At 48.9% G+C, this 19,802-nt stretch overlaps 1 protein-coding gene across 5 annotated transcripts in view; it reads right to left on the minus strand.

The window, feature by feature from the left end:
* LOC140428228 (coagulation factor X-like) overlaps positions 1-19,802 on the minus strand; it is a 306,854-nt gene that overhangs the window by 35,785 nt on the left and 251,267 nt on the right. The window lies entirely within an intron of this gene.

The raw sequence follows: 19,802 nt of genomic DNA on the forward strand, positions 1-19,802 counted from the left end.
GTGGGGTGCTCTTTCCAAGGACCGGTGCAGACTCAATGGGCCGAATGGCCTACTTCTGCACTGTAAATTCTAAGATCTATGATCTTTGACCCTCACCTTTATCTGGCGGCATGATGGCACAATGGTTAGCATTGATCCTCACAGTGCCCAGGACCTGAGTTCAATTCAGGCATTGGGTCACTGTGGAGCTTGCACATACTCCCCATGTCTGCGTGGATTTCGAATGGGCGCTCCAGTTTCCTCCTACAGTCCAAAGATGTGCAGGTTATGTGCGGTTACATCAGAGGATCAGTTCAGACTCTATGGGCCAAATGGCCTCCTGCACTGTAAGGATTCTGCGGATCATTAATATTGAGAACAAACCGAGTTTATCCTCATTGCTAATGGATGGAATGTTTTGTTTTGTTTTAAATATATTTTATTAAAGTTTTCAAACACAATTTTTCCCCCTTACAAATCAACAAAAACGGTAACAGAGTAACTAATAGATAACATTGTTTAAATAAAGTAGTGAACTAACAAAGTAACAAGAAATGGTGCTCCCCCCCCCTCCACCCCAACTAGAACAAAAACAAGTTGCCCCCTCCCCCCCCTTCGCCCCCCCCCCCTCTTTCTGGGCTGCTGCTGCTGACGATCTATTTTCCCCTAACGTTCCACTAGATAGTCAAGGAACGGTTGCCACCGCCTGGAGAACCCCCGAGCCGATCCTCTCAGCGCAAACTTCATCCGTTCCAGTTTTATGAACCCTGCCATATCGTTTATCCAGGCCTCCACGCCGGGGGGTTTCGCTTCCTTTCACATGAGTAAAATCCTTCGCCGGGCTACCAGGGACGCAAAGGCCACAATATCGGCCTCTTTCGCCTCCTGCACTCCCGGCTCATCCGCTACCCCAAATATAGCTAACCCCCAGCCTGGCCTGACCCGGACCTTCACCACCTTCGAGATCACTCTTGCCACTCCCCTCCAATACTCCTCCAGTGCCGGGCATGACCAAAACATATGTGTGTGGTTCGCTGGGCTTCCCCCGCACCTCCCGCACTTGTCCTCCACTCCGAAGAACCTGCTCAACCTCGCTCCCGTTATGTGTGATCTATGTAGCACCTTAAATTGGATCAGGCACATGAGGAAGAGGAATTTTGTTTTTTAAAAAAATAATTTTTATTAAAGGTTTTCATAAAATATCAATAACAAAATGAGAAACAAAAAATAACCCAACAGGGTTAAGTACAAAACACAATCTAAAAAAGCAACCCCCCAAACCCCCCCCCGTACATAAATAATAAATTAACATTAACACCCCGACTTAACACAACAGGTATATACACCTCAGACCCTCCAGTGTAAATAACATAAACAAAAATAAAGTATCCCCCCCCGCCACCCTGAGCTGCTGCTGCTGACATTGACCAATGTCTATCGTTCTGCCAGAAAGTTAGGAAGAGGAATTTACCCTACTTAGGGCATCAGCCCACAAGCCCTCCTTAATCTCCTCCCCGAGTTCTTCTTCCCATTTTCCTTTCAGCTCTTCTACCAGCTCCTCCCCCTCTTCTCTCATCTCCCGGTATATTTCGGACACTTTGCCCTCCCCGACCCACACCCCCGAAAGTACTCTATCCTGGATCCCCTGTGTCGGGAGCAGCGGAAATTCCCTCACCTGTTGTCTCGTGAACGTCCTCACCTGCATATACCAAAAGATACTCCCCGGAGGCAGCTCATACTTTTCCTCTAGCGCTCCCAAGCTCGCAAACGTCCCGTCCATAAATAGGTCTCCCACTCTCCTAATTCCTGCCCGGTGCCGGCTCTGGAACCCTCCGTCCAACCTTCCTGGGGCAAACCTATGGTTGTTCCTGATCGGGGACCACACCAAGGCTCCCAACACACCCTTCTGTCGCCTCCATTGCCCCCAGATACTTAATGTTGCCGCCACCACTGGGTTTGTGGTAAACCTTTTCGGGGAGAGCGGTAGGGGCGCCGTCACCAGCGCTTTTAAGCTCGTTCCTTTACAGGACGCCATCTCCAGCCTCTTCCACGCCTCCCCCTTTCCCTCTATCATCCACTTGCGGATCATCACCACATTGGCGGCCCAGGAAGAGTCGCCTAAATTCGGCAACGCCAGTCCCCCTCTGTCCCTGCTACGTTGCAGGAACCCCCTCCTTACCCTCGGGACCTTCCCTGCCCACACAAAGCTCATAATGCTCCTATCTATTTTCTTAAAAAAGGCCTTCGTGATCAAGACGGGAGGACCATCATCTTTAATCGCCTGCACTCTGCCCGCCAGTGACAGCGGCAGCATATCCCACCTTTTGAAATCCTCTTCCATCTGCTCCAGCAGCCGCGTCAGATTGAGTCTGTGTAAAGTTCCCCAGCTCCTGGCTACCTGAATCCCCAAATATCGGAAGTTTCTTTCCACCCTCCTTAGCGGCAGGCCATCTATCCGTCTACTCTGGTCCCCAGGGTGTATCACGAAAAGCTCACTCTTTCCCATGTTAAGCCTATATCCCGAGAAGTCTCCAAACTCCCTCAATATCTGCATAACCTCTGTCATCCCCCCCCCACTGGATCCGTCACATACAGCAGTAGGTCATCTGCGTAGAGTGACACTCGGTGTTCCTCTCCCCCTCTAACCACCCCCCTCCGTTTCCTAGAGTCTCTCAGCGCTATGGCCAGTGGTTCAATTGCCAACGCGAACAGTAATGGGGACAGAGGGCACCCCTGCCTTGTTCCCCTGTGTAACCGAAAATACTCCGATCTTTGCCGATTTGTGACTACACTTGCCGCTGGGGCCCCATAGAGGAGTTTAACCCAGCTGACAAACCCCATCCCCGAACCCAAACCTCGTCAGCACCTCCCATAAGTACTCCCACTCTACCCTATCAAATGCCTTCTCTGCATCCATTGCTGCCACTATCTCTGCTTCCCCCTCTGCTGGGGGCATCATTATCACCCCCAATAGCCATCACACGTTGACATTCAATTGTCTCCCCTTTACAAACCCTGTCTGGTCTTCGTGCACCACCCCCGGGACACAATCCCATATCCTCATTGTCAGCACTTTTGTCAGCAACTTGCCGTCCACATTCAGGAACGTGATAGGCCAATAAGACCCGCATTGCAGTGGATCTTTATCTCGTTTCAGGAATAATATCGTCGCCTCCGACATTGTCGGGGGGTAGAGTCCCCCCTTCTCTGGCCTCATTAAAGGTTCTTGCCAGCAGCGGGGCCAACAAGTCCACATATTTCCTTTAAAATTCCACCGGGAACCCGTCAGGTCCCGGGGCCTTCCCTGCCTACATGTTCCCCAGCCCTTTGGTCACCTCGTCCACCCCAATTGGCGCCCCCAGGCCTGCCACCTCCTGCTCCTCCACCTTCGGGAACCTTAGTTGGTCCAGAAACTGCTGCATCCCCTCTTTTCCCTCCGGGGGTTGGGACCTATATAACCTCTCATAAAAGGTCTTAAACACCTCATTTACCTTCCCTACACTCCGCACCGTAGTTCCCGTTTCACCCCTAACTCCCCCTATTTCCCTCGCCGCTGTCCTCTTACGAAGCTGGTGGGCCAGCAGCCGACTCGCTTTTTCCCCATACTCGTATTTCATCCCCTGTGCCTTCCTCCACTGTGCCTCTGCCTTCCCTGTGGTCAGCAGGTCAAACTCCGTCTGAAGTCTTCGCCTCTCCCTGTATAGTCCTTCGTCCGGGGCCTCCGCATATCTTTTATCCACACTCAAAATCTCCCCCAGTAATCTCTCCCTCTCTTTGGCCTCTGTTTTCCCCTTGTAAGCCCTGATGGAGATCAACTCTCCCCTGACCACCGCCTTCAGCGCTTCCCATACTACCCCCACTTGGACCTCCCCATCGTCATTGGCTTCCAGGTACCTTTCGATACATCCCCGCACCCTTCCACAGACTCCCTCATCCGCCAATAATCCCACATCCAGTCGCCAGAGTGGGCACTGTTCCCTCTCCTCTCCTAGTTCCAGATCCACCCAGTGCGGGGCATGGTCTGAAACAGCTATGGCCGAATACTCCATTCCTTCCACCCTCGAAATCAGTGACCTACCCAAAATAGATATAGGTAATAGATATAGGACAGAGGTCAGAGGTAGGTTCGTTACGCAAAGAGTAGTGAGGCCGTGGAATGCCCTACCTGCTACAGTAGTGAACTCGCCAACATTGAGGGCATTTAAAAGTTTATTGGATAAACATATGGATGATAATGGCATAGTGTAGGTTAGATGGCTTTTGTTTCGGTGCAACATCGTGGGCCGAAGGGCCTGAACTGTGCTGTATTGTTCTATGTTCTATGTTCTAAAACAAAGAAATACCTAATGGACATGGGGAAAAAAGGAGAACTCTTTGGCCAGCGGCCTAGCAAATCTCCACGGATCCACTCCCTCCATTTGGTCCATAAACCCCCTAAGAACCTTGGCCGCTGCCGGCCTTCTTCCGGTCCTGGATCTAGATCTATCTAACCCTGGGTCCAGCACGGTATTGAAATCCCCCCCCCCCCATTACCAAGTTTCCTACCTCCAGGTCCGGGATACGTCCCAGCATCCGCTTCATAAATCCCGCATCATCCCAGTTCGGGGCATATACATTAACCAGCACGACCTCCATTCCCTGCAGTCTGCCACTCACCATCACATATCGGCCACCGTTGTCCTCTACTATATTCCTAGCCTCGAACGACACCCGTTTCCCCACCAATATGGCCACCCCTCTATTCTTTGCGTCCAGCCCTGAGTGGAACTCCTGTCCCACCCATCCTTTCCTTAACCTAACCTGATCCGCCACCTTCAGATGCGTCTCCTGAAGCATGGCCACGTCTGCCTTCAGTCCTTTTAAGTGCGCGAACACTCGGGCCCTCTTAATCGGCCCATTTAGGCCCCTCACGTTCCACGTGATCAGCCGGATTGGGGGGCTGCCCCCCCCCCCCCCCCCGCCTTCCCGTCGACTAGCCATCACCCACTCTGGGCCAGTCCCACGTCCAGGTCCCACGCACCCACCAGTCCCCCAGGCAGCGCATTCCCGCCCCGACCACCTCTTCTCTTACCAGCTCCCTCTCGATCCCAGCAGCAGCAACCCAGTTATCCCCCCCCCCCTCCCTCCCCCCCCCCCCCACCCTCCTCCCCCCGCTAGATCCCCATCTAGCATGGTTACTCCCCCCATATTGCTTCCGAAAGTCAGCTGACTTCAACTGACCCTGGCTTCTCCCTCTCTCTCCTTGACACCCCCGTGTGTGGAACTCCCATCCTCCTTGCGTCTATCTTCCCGCCATCATCTCTCTAGCGCGGGAAAAGACCCGCGCTTTCCTAGAACCGTCCCGCCCCCTATGGCGCAGCTCCCCCTACAGTCCCGTTCCCATTCCCCATCCCCCACCTATGTCCCTTTTTCCCCACCGGCGCCCACATTTCTCAGTGTCCCCCCCCGTCATAGACCGTCCCGATACAGTGAACCTCCCCTTCCCCAATTTACATTTCTATCCATCAACATTGTCGTTTCCCCCCCAACATCAGTCCCTCAGTTCTGGTCCAGTTTCTCTTTTTGGATGAAGGTCCATGCTTCTTCCGACGTTTCAAAATAATAGTGTCTATCGTGGTACGTGACCCATAATCGCGCCGGCTGCAGCATCCCAAACTTTACTTTCTTCTTATGCAGCACCTCCTTGGCTCGATTGAAACTCGCTCTCCTTCCCGCCACCTCCGCGCTCCAGTCCTGATACACTCGTATCACCGCATTGTCCCATCTGCTACTCCGTACCTTCTTGGCAAAGCTAAAAACAACCTCTCTGTCATTGAAGCGGTGAAACCTCACGACCATCGTCCTTGGTGGTTCTCCAGCCTTTGGTCTCCTCGCAGGGATCGGTGAGCCCCTTCCACCTCCAAGGGGCCCAAGGGGGCCTCCGCTCCCATTCGCGAATGTAGCATCGTGCTCACATAAGCTCCGCCGTCAGCTCCCTCCACTCCCTCGGGGAGACCCAGGATCTGGAGGTTCTTTCTCCTTGATCTATTTTCCAGGACTATTTTCGATGCACTTCTTATGTAGCGCCTCGTGCATCTCCATTTTGACCGCCAGGCCCAGGATCTCATCCTCGTTTTCAGTTACCTTCTCCTTCACCACACGGAGCTCTATCGCCTGGGCCTTTTGTGTTTCTTTGAGCCCATCGATTGCCAGCAACATCGGGGCCAGCACCTCCTTTTTTAACTCCTCCACACACCTTCTGAGGAATTCATCCTGATCCGGTCCCCATGTCACCTGGCCTCCCTCCGACGCCATCTTGCTTCCTTCTTTTCTCTGCCGCTGCCCTCGAGGATCCTTCGTGATCTGGCCACCGCCACCTATCTTTTTCCTGCACACTGGGGGGGGGGGGGGGACTCCTTATTTCTTCACCCCACACCGGGTTTTGTCAAAAAAAAATTCCCGTTGGGGCTCTCAAAAAGAGCCCGAAAGTCCGTCGGAGCTGGAGCCGCCAAAACGTGCGGCTTAGCTGAGCATCGCCGCAACCGGAAGTCGATGGAATGTTTATTGTCACGTGTATCGAGGTACAGTGAAAAGTATTTTTCTGCGAGCAGCTCAAACAGATCATTAAGTACATTAAAATAAAATAAAAGGAAAAGAAAATACATAATAAGTCAATACAAGGTACACAATGTAAATACAAAGAACAAAGAAATGTACAGCATAGGAACAGGCCCTTCGACCCTCCGACCATGCTGCCCGACTAAACTACCATCTTCTACACTTCCTGGGTCTGTATCCCTCTATTCCCATCCTACTCATGTATTTGTCAAGATGCCCCTTAAATGTCACTATCGTCCCTGCTTCCACCACCTCCTCCGGTAGCGCGTTCCAGGCACCCACTACCCTCTGTTTAAAAAACTTGCTTCGTACATCTACTCTAAACCTTGCCCCTCTCACCTTAAACCTATGCCCCCTAGTAATTGACCCCTCTACCCTGGGGAAAAGCCTCTGACTATCCACTCTGTCTATGCCCCTCATAATTTTGTAGGCCTCTATCAGGTCTCCCCTCAACCTCCTTTGTTCCAGTGAGAACAAACCGAGTTTATTCAACCGCTCCTCATAGCTAATGCCCTCCATACCAGCTAACATTCTGGTAAATCTCTTCTGCACCCTCTCTAAAGCCTCCACATCCTTCTGGTAGTGTGGCGACCAGAATTGAACACTATGCTCCAAGTGTGGCCTAACTAAGGTTCTATACAGCTGCAACATGACTTGCCAATTCTTATACTCAATGCCCCGGCCAATGAAGGCAAGCATTTCGTATGCCTTCTTGACTACCTTCTCCACCTGTGTTGCCCCTTTCAATGACCTGTGGACCTGTACTCCTAGATCTCTTTGACTTTCAATACTCTTGAGGGTTCTACCATTCACTGTATATTCCCTACCTGCATTAGACCTTCCAAAATGCATTACCTCACATTTGTCCGGATTAAACTCCATCTGCCATCTCTCCGCCCAAGTCTCCAAACAATCTAAATCCTGCTGTATCCTCTGACAGTCCTCATCGCTATCCGCAATTCCACCAACCTTTGTGTCGTCTGCAAACTTACTAATCAGACCAGTTACATTTTCCTCCAAATCATTTATATATACTACAAACAGCAAAGGTCCCAGCACTGATCCCTGTGGAACACCACTGGTCACAGCCCTCCAATTAGAAAAGCATCCTTCCATTGCTACTCTCTGCCTTCTATGACCTAGCCAGTTCTGTATCCACCTTGCCAGTTCACCCCTGATCCCGTGTGACTTCACCTTTTGTACTAGTCTACCATGAGGGACCTTGTCAAAGGCCTTACTGAAGTCCATATAGACAACATCCACTGCCCTACCTGCATCAATCATCTTAGTGACCTCCTCGAAAAACTCTATCAAGTCAGTGAGACACGACTTCCCCTTCACAAAACCATGCTGCCTCTCACTAATACGTCCATTTGCTTCCAAATGGGAGTAGACCCTGTCTCGAAGAATTCTCTCCAGTAATTTCCCTACCACTGAAGTAAGGCTCACCGGCCTGTAGTTCCCTGGATTATCCTTGCTACCCTCTTAAACAGAGGAACAACATTGGCTATTCTCCAATCCTCCGGGACATCCCCTGAAGACAGTGAGGATCCAAAGATTTCTGTCAAGACCTCAGCAATTTCCTCTCCAGCCTCCTTCAGTATTCTGGGGTAGATCCCATCAGGCCCTGGGGACTTATCTACCTTAATATTTTTTAAGACACCCAACACCTCGTCTTTTTGGATCTCAATGTGACCCAGGCTATCTACACACCCTTCTCCAGACTCAACATCTACCAATTTCTTCTCTTTGGTGAATACTGATGCAAAGTATTCATTTAGTACCTCGCCCATTTCCTCTGGCTCCACACATAGATTCCCTTGCCTATCCTTCAGTGGGCCAACCCTTTCCCTGGCTACCCTCTTGCTTTTTATGTACGTGTAAAATGCCTTGGAATTTTCCTTAACCCTATTTGCCAATGACTTTTCGTGACCCCTTCTAGCCCTCCTGACTCCTTGCTTAAGTTCCTTCCTACTTTCCTTATATTCCACGCAGGCTTCGTCTGTTCCCAGCCTTTTAGCCCTGACAAATGCCTCCTTTTTCTTTTTGACGAGGCCTACAATATCTCTCATTATCCAAGGTGCCCAAAAATTGCCGTATTTATTCTTCTTCCTCACAGGAACATGCCGGTCCTGAATTCCTTTCAACTGACACTTGAAAGCCTCCCATATGTCAGATGTTGATTTGCCCTCAAACATCCGCCCCAATCTATGTTCTTCAGTTCCCGCCTAATATTGTTATTATTAGCCTTCCCCCAATTTAGCACATTCATCCTAGGACCACTCTTATCCTTGTCCACCAGTACTTTAAAACTTACTGAATTGTGGTCACTGTTACCGAAATGCTCTCCTACTGAAACACCTACCACCTGGCCGGGCTCATTCCCCAATACCAGGTCCAGTACCGCCCCTTCCCTAGTTGGACTGTCTACATATTGTTTTAAGAAGCCCTCCTGGATGCTCCTTACAAACTCCGCCCTGTCTAAGCCCCTGGCACTAAGTGAGTCCTATTCAATATTGGGGAAGTTGAAGTCTCCCATCACCACAACCCTGTTGTTTTTACTCTTTTCCAAAATCTGTCTACCTATCTGCTCCTCTCTCTCCCGCTGGCTGTTGGGAGGCCTGTAGTAAACCCCCAACATTGTGACTGCACCCTTCTTATTCCTGATCTCTACCCATATAGCCTCACTGCCCTCTGAGGTGTCCTCCCGCAGTACAGCTGTGATATTCTCCCGAACCAGTAGCGCAACTCCACCTCCCCTTTTACATCCCCCTCTATCCCGCCTGAAACATCTAAATCCTGGAACGTTTAGCTGCCAATCCTGCCCTTCCCTCAACCAGGTCTCTGTAATGGCAACAACATCATAGTTCCAAGTACTAATCCAAGCTCTAAGTTCATCTGCCTTACCCGTAATACTTCTTGCATTAAAACATATGCACTTCAGGCCACCAGACCCGCTGTGTTCAGCAACTTCTCCCTGTCTGCTCTGCCTCAGAGCCCCACTGTCCCTATTCCCTAGTTCTCCCTCAATGCTCTCACCTTCTGACCTATTGCTCCCGTGCCCACCCCCCTGCCATACTAGTTTAAACATAGACACCGACATCGGATGAAGGATACAGGGGTGTAGTGTTAATGAGGTCGGTCCATAAGTGGATCGTTTAGAAGTCTGGTAACAGCGAGTAAGAAGCTGTTTTTGAATCTGTTTGTGCGTGTTCTCAAACTTCTGTATCTCCTGCCCGATGGAAGAAGTTGGAAGAGTGAGTAAGCCAAGTGGGAGGGGTCTTTGATCATGCTGCTCGTTTACCCCAGGCAGCGGGAGGTGTAGATGGAGTCAATGGATGGGAGGCAGGTTCGTGTGATGGACTGGGCGGTGTTCACGACTCTCTGAAGTTTCTTGTGGTCTTGGGCCGAGCAGTTGCCATACCAGGCTGTGATGCAACCAGATAAGATGCTTTCTATGGTGCATCTGTAAAAGTTGGTCACAGTTAATGTGGACATGCCGAATTTCCTTAGTTTCATGAGGAAGTATGCTTTCCTGGTGGTTGGGTGGACCAGGACAGATTTTTGGTGATGTGCACCCCTACGAATTTGAAGCTGTTAACCATCTCCACCTCGGCCCTGTTGACGCTGACAAGGGTGTGTACAGTACTTTGCTTCCTGAAATCAATGACCAGCTCTTTAGTTTTGCTGGCATTGAGGGATAGATTGTCGCTGCACCACTCCACTAGATTCTCTATCTCCTGCCTGTATTCTGATTCGTCGTTATTCAAGATCCGGCCCACTATGGTTGGGTTGTCAGCAAACTTGTAGATGGATTTGGAACCAAATTTTGCCACGCAGTCGTGTGTATACAGAGAGTAGAGTAGGGGGCTAAATACGCAGCCTTGCGGGCCCCCGGTATTGAGGACTATTGTGGATGAGGTCTTGTTGTTTATTCTTACTGATTGTGGTCTGCGGGTTAGAAAGTTGAGTATCCAGTTGCAGAGTGGGGAGCCAACTCCTAGGTTTTGGAGCTTTGATATGACCTTGGCTGGGATTATGGCGTTGAAGGTGGTGTTTTAGTCAATAAATAGGAGTGATGTAGAAGTACTTGTTTTCGAGATGTTCTCGGGATGTGTGTAGGACCAGGGAAATGGTGTCTGATGTGGACCGGTTGCAGCGGTATGCGAATTGCAGTGGATCAAGGCATTCTGGGAGTGTGGAGTTGATGCGCTTAATGACCAACCACTCGAAGCACTTCATTACGAAGTCAGGGCCACCGGACGGTAGTTGTTGAAGCACGCTGCCTGGTTCTTCTTTGATGTGGAGATGCCGGCGTTGGACTGGGGTGAGCACAGTACGAAGTCTTACAACACCAGGTTAAAGTCCAACAGGTTTGTTTCGATGTCACTAGCTTTCGGAGCGCTGCTCCTTCCTCAGGTCCAACATCTGTGAGTAAAACACTTTCTTTTCTCCCCCTTTCTATTTCTTTTCTCATTCTCACCTTCAATTGGTCACTTGCAGCAATTGAAGGGAAAGGAAGTGAATCCAGGGAGGGTGCAGGCTCTGGAAAGCTTGGCCCAGGTCTCTCTCTCTCTCTTAAAGACATTCTTCATTACCACTATTACGTTGTCTACCTCATACGCTGCAGGAAAGGATGTCCCGAAGCGTGGTACATTGGCGAGACCATGCAGACGCTGCGACAACGAATGAACGGACATCGCGCAATAATCACCAGGCAGGAATGTTCCCTTCCAGTTGGGGAACACTTCAGCAGTCAAGGGCATTCAGCCTCTGATCTCCGGGTAAGCGTTCTCTAAGGCGGCCTTCAGGACGCGCGACAATGCAGAATCGCCGAGCAGAAACTTATAGCCAAGTTCCGCACACATGAGTGCGGCCTCAACCGGGACCTGGGATTCATGTCGCATTACATTCATCCCCCACCATCTGGCCTGCGAAATCCTACCAACTGTCCTGGCTTGATACAATTCACACCTCTTTCACCTGGGGTTACCCCATCTCTAGATCTGAAAAGATTTAATCACCTGCTAATGGTCGCATTCCAAGCATTGTTTGGCATCTCTGAATTTGTCTATATATGTGTTTCTGGAACATACCTCTTCATTCACCTGAGGAAGGAGCAGCGCTCCGAAAGCTAGTGACATCGAAACAAACCTGTTGGACTTTAACCTGGTGTTGTAAGACTTCGTACTGGTTCTTCTTTGGCACCGATATGATGGTGGTCATCTTGAAGCAGGTGGGAACCTCGGAGCGGAGTAGGGAGAGGTTAAAGATGTCCGCGAACACATCTGCCAGCTGATCTGTGCACGACCAGGGATCCCGTCCGGACCCGTCGCCTTCCGAGGGTTCACTTTCAGGAAGGCCGATCTGACTTTAGAAGCTGTGTTGGTGGGTATGGGTGTTTATGGGCTGCTGGAGCATTTGACAGTGAATCATTGGTTTCCTGCTCGAACTGAGCATAGAATGCATTGAGCGCATCGGGGAGGGGTGCGCTGCTGCTGGAGATACTGCTGGGCTTTGCTTTGTAGCCTGTTATGTTGTCTGGGCCTCCATACCAGGCAACACCCACGTAAACCTCTTCTGTACCCTCTCCAAAGCCTCCATATCCTTCTGTCATGTTGCAACCAGAATCCAACATAGAACATAGAACGATACAGCGCAGTACAGGCCCTTCGGCCCACGAAGTTGCACTGAAACAAAAGCCATCTAACCTACATCCGAGTTCACTACTGTTGCAGGTAGGGCATTCCACGGCCTCACTACTCTTTGCGTAAAGAACCTACCTCTGACCTCTGTCCTATATCTATCACCCCTCAGTTTAAAGCTATGTCCCCTCGTGCCAGCCATTTCCATCCACGGGAGAAGGCTCTCACTGTCCTCCCTATCCAACCCCCTGATCATTTTGTATGCCTCTATTAAGTCTCCTCTTAACCTACTTCTCTCCAACGAAAACAACCTCAAGTCCATCAGCCTTTCCTCATAGGATTTTCCCTCCATACCAGGCAACATCCTGGTAAATCCTGGGCAGCACGGTAGCCTTGTGGATAGCACAATTGCTTCACAGCTCCAGGGTCCCAGGTTCGATTCCGGCTTGGGTCACTGTCTGTGCGGAGTCTGCACATCCTCCCCGTGTGTGCGTGGGTTTCCTCCGGGTGCTCCGGTTTCCTCCCACAGTCCAAAGATGTGCAGGTTAGGTGGATTGGCCATGATAAATTGCCCTTAGTGTCCAAAATTGCCCTTAGTGTTGGGTGGGGTTACTGGGTTATGGGGATAGGGTGGCGGTGTTGACCTTGGGTAGGGTGCTCTTTCCAAGAGCCGGTGCAGACTCGATGGGCCGAATGGCCTCCTTCTGCACTGTAAATTCTATGATAATCTATGATAAATCTCCTCTGCACCCGCTCCAAAGCCTCCACGTCCTTCCTATAATGCGGTGACCAGAACTGTACGCAATACTCCAAACGCGGCCGTACCAGAGTTTTGTACAGCTGCAACATGACCTCCTGACTCCGGAACTCAATCCCTCTACCAATAAAGGCCAACACTCCATTGGCCTTCTTCACAACCCTATCAACCTGGGTGGCAACTTTCAGGGATCTATGTACATGGACACCTAGATCCCTCTGCTCATCCACACTTCCAAGCACTTTACCATTAGCCAAATATTCTGCATTCCTGTTATTCCTTCCAAAGTGAATCACCTCACACTTCTCTACATTAAACTCCATTTGCCACCTCTCAGCCCAGCTCTGCAGCTTATCTATATCCCTCTGTAACCTGCTACATCCTTCCACACTGTCGACAACACCACCGACTTTAGTAACGTCTGCAAATTTACTCACCCACCCTTCTGCGCCTTCCTCTAGGTCATTGATAAAAATGACAAACAGCAACGGCCCCAGAACAGATCCTTGTGGTACGCCACTTGTAACTGAACTCCATTCTGAACATTTCCCATCAACCACCACCCTCTGTCTTCTTTCAGCTAGCCAATTTCTGATCCACATCTCTAAATCTCCCTTAATCCCAGCCTCCGTATTTTCTGCAATAGCCTACCGTGGGGAACCTTATCAAACGCTTTGCTGAAATCCATATACACCACATCAACTGCTCTACCCTCGTCTACCTGTTCAGTCACCTTCTCAAAGAACTCAATAAGGTTTGTGAGGCATGACCTACCCTTCACAAAGCCATGCTGACTATCCCTGATCATATTATTCCTATCTAGATGATTATAAATCTTGTCTCTTATAATCCCCTCCAAGACTTTACCCACTACAGACGTGAGGCTCACCGGTCTATAGTTGTCGGGGTTGTCTCTGCTCCCCTTCTTGAACAAAGGGACCACATTTGCTATCCTCCAGTCCTCTGGCACTATTCCTGTAGCCAATGATGACATAAAAATCAAAGCCAAAGGTCCAGCAATCTCTTCTCTGGCCTCCCAGAGAATGCTAGGATAAGTCCCATCAGGCCCCGGGGACTTATCTATTTTCAGCCTGTCCAGAATTGCCAACACCTCTTCCCTACGTACCTCAATGCCATCTATTCTAATAGCCTGGGTCTCCGCATTCTCCTCCACAACATTATCCTTTTCCTGAGTGAATACTGACGAAAAATATTCATTTAGTATCTCTCCTATCTCTTCAGACTCCACACACAACTTCCCATCCCTGTCCTTGACTGGTCCTACTCTTTCCCTAGTCATTCGCTTATTCCTGACATATCTATAGAAAGCTTTTGGGTTTTCCTTGTTCCTACCTGCCAAATACTTCTCATGTCCCCTCCTTGCTCGTCTTAGCTCTCTCTTTAGATCCTTCCTCGCTACCTTGTAACTATCCATCGGCCCAACTGAAACTTCACACCTCATCTTCACATAGGTCTCCTTCTTCCTCTTAACAAGAGATTCCAATTCTTTGGTAAACCACGGTTCCCTCGCTCCACGCCTTCCTCCCTGCCTGACCGGTACATACTTATCAAGAACACGCAGTAGCTGATCCTTGAACAAGCTCCACTTATCCAGTGTGCCCAACACTTGCAGCCTACTGCTCCACCTTATCCCCCCCAAGTCACGCCTAATGGCATAATAATTGCCCTTCCCCCAGCTATAACTCTTGCCCTGCGGTGTCCCTTTCCATCATTAACGTAAACGTCACCGAATTGTGGTCACTGTCCCCAAAGTGCTCTCCTACCTCCAAATCCAACACCTGACCTGGTTCATTACCCAAAACCAAATCCAACGTGGCCTCGCCCCTTGTTGGCCTGTCAACATATTGTGTCAGGAAATCCTCCTGCACACACTGTACAAAAAACGACCCATCTAATGTACTCGAACTATATATTTTCCAGTCAATATTTGGAAAGTTAAAGTCTCCCATAATAACTACCCTGTTACTTGCGCTCTTATCCAGGATCATCCTCGCCATCCTTTCCTCTACATCCCTAGAACTATTTGGAGGCCTATAGAAAACTCCCAACAGGGTGACCTCTCCTTTCCTGTTTCTAACCTCAGCCCATACTACTTCGGAAGATGAGTCCCCATCTAGCATCCTCTCCGCCACCGTAATACTGCTCTTGACTAGCAGCGACACACCTCCCCCTCTTTTGCCTCCTCCTCTGAGCTTACTAAAAAACCTAAACCCCGGAACCTGCAACATCCATTCCTGTCCCTGCTCTATCCATGTCTCCGAAATGGCCACAACGTCGAAGTCCCAGGTACCAACCCATGCTGCCAGTTCCCCTACCTTATTTCGTATACTCCTGGCATTGAAATAGACACACTTCAAACCACCTACCTGAACACTGGCCCCCTCCTGCGACGTCGAATCTGTGCTCCTGACCTCTATACTCTCATTCTCCAGTACCCTAAAACTACAATCCAGGTTCCCATGCCCCTGCTGCATTAGTTTAAACCCCCCCAAAGAGCACTAACAAATCTCCCCCCCAGGATATTTGTGCCCCTCAGGTTCAGATGCAGACCATCCTGTCTGTAGAGGTCCCACCTTCCCCAGAAAGAGCCCCAGTTATCCAGAAATCTGAATCCCTCCCGCCTGCACCATCCCTGTAACCACGTGTTCAATTGCTCTCTCTCCCTATTCCTCATCTCACTAGCACGTGGCACGGGCAACAGCCCAGAGATAACAACTCTGTTTGTTCTAGTTCTGAGCTTCCATCCTAGCTCCCTGAAAGCCTGCCCGACATCCTTGTCCCCTTTCCTACCTATGTCGTTAGTGCCAATGTGGACCACGATTTGGGGCTGCTCCCCCTCCCCTTTAAGGGCCCGGAAAACACGATCCGAGACATCACGTACCCTTGCACCTGGGAGGCAACATACCAAACGTGAGTCTCTCTCGCTCCCACAAAATCTCCTATCTGTGCCCCTGACTATCGAGTCCCCAATTACTAATGCTCCTCTCCCCCCTTCCCTTCTGAGCAACAGGGACAGACTTCGTGCCAGAGGCCCGTACCCCATGGCTTACCCCTGGTAAGTCCCCCCCCCCCACAAGTATCCAAAGCGGTATACTTGTTTCTCAGGGGAACGACCGCAGGGGATCCCTGCACTGACTGCTTCTTCCCAGTCCCTCTTACAGTTACCCATCTATCTCCAATCTTTGGTATAACTAATTCCCTAAAGCTGCTATCTATGACCCCCTCTGCCTCCCGAATGATCCGAAGTTCTTCCAACTCCAGCTCCAGTTCCCTAACTCGGTCTTGGAGGAGCTGGAGATGGTAGCACTTCCTGCAGGTAAAATCAGCAGGGACACTAACGGCATCCCTCACCTCAAACATCCTGCAGGAGGAACATTGCACTCCCTTCCCTGCCATTCCTCTAACTTTCGACCAAGATCTGGCAAACAACTAAATTAAATTTTTTTTTTAAATAAATAAATAATAATAAAATATGGTACTTGCCTCACACCAATGGGTCTTATTATTAGGTTAGAGGAGGAGGGCGGGTGGGAAACACTACACGTGTAGTGTCTCGGGTTTCCTCTCCACCAGAATTTATTGGTGAGGGACTTCCCAGAAGTCCGCGGGTCGAACTTCCTGTTCCCGCCTTAAACACTAAAATTTTAAAAATAACAGCAGAGAGGGACCGAAAAAACGGGAGCAGGTAAGTGTTTACCTAAATACTCACCCTCCAGCTACCTCTGCGTTCCCGCTGAAACTCCAAGATCTGCTCCTGTAAAGGTAAGTTACTTTTAAAATACAGTACTCACCCACCAGAAGCAGCCTGTGCACTCCGCTACCGCTGTAACTCCAACTGATACTATGTGGCCTAACTATGGTGCTATAGAGCTGCAGCATGACTTGCCAGTTGTTATACTCAATGCCCTGGCCAATGAAGGCAAGCATGCCACATGCCTTCTTGACTATCTGCTCCACCTGTCTTGCCACTTTCTGTGCACCTGGACACCCAGATTCCTCTGCCTGTCAATAATGTCATGTGAGAGTACCTTTAAGAAATGTGTGTTTTTATAGAATAACTGTGGTGGGTGTACCTTTACGAAAAGGGTATTTATTACTGCAGTGATGTCAGAGCGTGGGTGGAGCTGGGCTGTCTGTCAGCTTTTAGTTTCATTTTGAGAAAAGCTCAGGTATGCCTGTGTTTTTTCGGTTTTGTTTCAGTGTTGGAGCTGAAGCCAGACAAAGCAGGTGTACTGTTGTTCCCTCTGCCATGAAAAGACCATCTCTTGATCATTTGATGAATTCTGAATTATAAATGTTCTCAATAGTGTTGCATTCTTTGGGCGTTGTACTTGACTTAATGGTTGCTAAGATGTTCACTGTATGTTTTAAAAAGGTTAACTTGAGTTTCTAGAATAAACATTGTTTTGCTTTAAAAAATACTTTTCCATTTCTGCTGTACCACACCTGTAGAGTGGGCCGTGTGCTCCCCATACCACAATCTAGTAAAAGTTGTGGGTCAGGCGAACTCCATGATACACTTTGGGGTTCTCTAAACCCTGGCTCATAACAAATTGGGGGCTCGTCCAGGATAAAAGTCTATCTATTGGATTGGCTTAGTGAACGTAAAGCCAGTGAGGGGTGAGCATACTGTGGTTGCTTTTCAGGTGTGGTATTTTAGTTTAAGTAGGGAATGTGTTGTGGACAATGGCTCTTTCAGAGGCTCTGAAGATTTTGGGGGTGGAGACGGTCAGATGCAGTACCTTACGGACAGAGACTATAAGCAGACTGTTAGATTTGGCAAAAACATTTCAGTTACCATTACCTGACAAAATGCGAAAAGGTGAGGGAATTATGGCGGTGGCTAAGCATTTAAAGTTGCCTGAGATACAGTTTGACTCATTGGAAATGGCAAATATTCAGTTACAAATTAAACAAATTGAACATGAGAAAGAATTAAAGCAGCTTCAATACGAAAGAGAGAGAGAGGAAAAAGAAAGCGAGAGAGAGAGGAAAAAGAAAGCGCGAGAGAGAGAGAGGAAAAAGAACGAGAGAGAGAGAGGAAAAAGAACGAGAGAGAGAGGAAAAAGACGAGAGAGAGATAGAGTGGACAAAGAAAAGGAGAGAGAAGAAAGGAGAAAAGAAAGAATAGCCCTAGCAGAAAAAAGAGAGAAAGGGAGAAACAGATCAGGGAAAAAAAATAGAGAGAGAGTTTGAACTTCAGAAAATGGACATGAAACATGACAGACAGGTAGAATTGGCAGACGGAAAGGTAAATGTACAGTTTGAGGCTAGTGATGAGAATAGTGAAAAAGAGCGTCAAAGTCGAAGGCTTGGTGGGAATCTATTTAAATATGTCCAAGCATTGCCAAGATTTGATGAGGAGGTAGAAGCTTTTTTCATTTAGCTACCCACAGTCTTATCCTGTTTTAACACCAGCCTCTCTAGTGCTTTTCTTCAACCGCCTACACTGTGACTTAACATGGCCTAGTTTATTACAGTGAAAATATTTGAAACTTTTCATGTCTCTTCCACACTCCTGGATTTGTTTTTTAGTCTGAGGTACAATCTCCTTATTGTCTCTCATCAGATCACCTTTACCTTTACCACTTAAGTATTTCACATGTTCCCAGTTTCTATCCCTCACAGGCTAAAACTTGTGTCGGAAACCAATCTTTGATTTATGAACTAATTCATAATCATCTACAATTTCCGCAGTTTTAACCCTCTGCTCTTCCACAAATGAAATGATGTGGAGATGCCGGCGTTGGACTGGGGTGAGCACAGTACGAAGTCTTGCAACACCAGGTTAAAGTCCAACAGGTTTGTTTCGATGTCACTAGCTTTCGGAGCGCTGCTCCTTCCTCAGGTGAATGAAGAGGCCTGTTCCAGAAACACATATATAGACAAATTCAAAGGTGCCAAACAATGCTAGGAATGCGAGCATTAGCAGGTGATTAAATCTTTACAGATCCAGAGATGGGGTAACCCCAGGTTAAAGAGGTGTGAATTCACTAGCTTTCGGAGCGCTGCTCCTTCCTCAGTAGAGTAGATGTACGAGGCAAGTTTTTTACGCAGAGGGTAATGGGTGCCTGGAACTCGCAACCGGAGGAGGTGGTGGAAGCAGGGACGATAGTGACATTTAAGGGGCATCTTGACAAATACATGAATAGGATGGGAATAGAGGGATACGGACCCAGGAAGTGTAGAAGATTGTAGTTTAGTCGGGCAGCATGGTCGGCACGGGCTTGGAGGGCCAAAGGGCCTCTTCCTGTGCTGTACATTTCTTTGTTCTTTGTTTGTTTGTTGTTCATGTGGAAGAACAGAGGGTTAAAACTGCGAGATTAGCAGCAGAAATCGCAGATTATGAATTAGTTCATAAATCAAAACTTGGTTTCCGACATAAGTTTCAGCCTGTGAGGGATAGAAACTGGGGACATGAGAAATACTCAAGTGGTAGAGACAAAGGTGATCTGATGGGAGATAATAAGGAGAGTGTACCTCAAACTAAAAAAGAAATCCAGGAGGGTGGAAGAGACATGACAAGTTTCAAATGTTTTCACTGTAATAAACTAGACCATGTAAAGTCACAGTGTTGTCAGTTGAAGAAAAGCACTGGAAAGGCTGATGTGGTAAAACAGGATAAGACAGTAGGGTTTATTAAAGTGGTAAAGGAAAGCCCAAGTGAAGCGAAGGAGGTACAAAAGATTGTCCAGCCTGATCAAGAGGTGATTGATAAAAAGGTGCCAGATCTCTTTAAAGAATTTACTTGTGTGGGTAAAGTTTACTCATCTATCTGGAGGAGCAGGTAAAGAAGTCACAAT

This window comes from Scyliorhinus torazame, chromosome 8 (genome assembly GCF_047496885.1).
Source record: "Scyliorhinus torazame isolate Kashiwa2021f chromosome 8, sScyTor2.1, whole genome shotgun sequence".
NCBI classification, from domain to species: domain Eukaryota; kingdom Metazoa; phylum Chordata; class Chondrichthyes; order Carcharhiniformes; family Scyliorhinidae; genus Scyliorhinus; species Scyliorhinus torazame.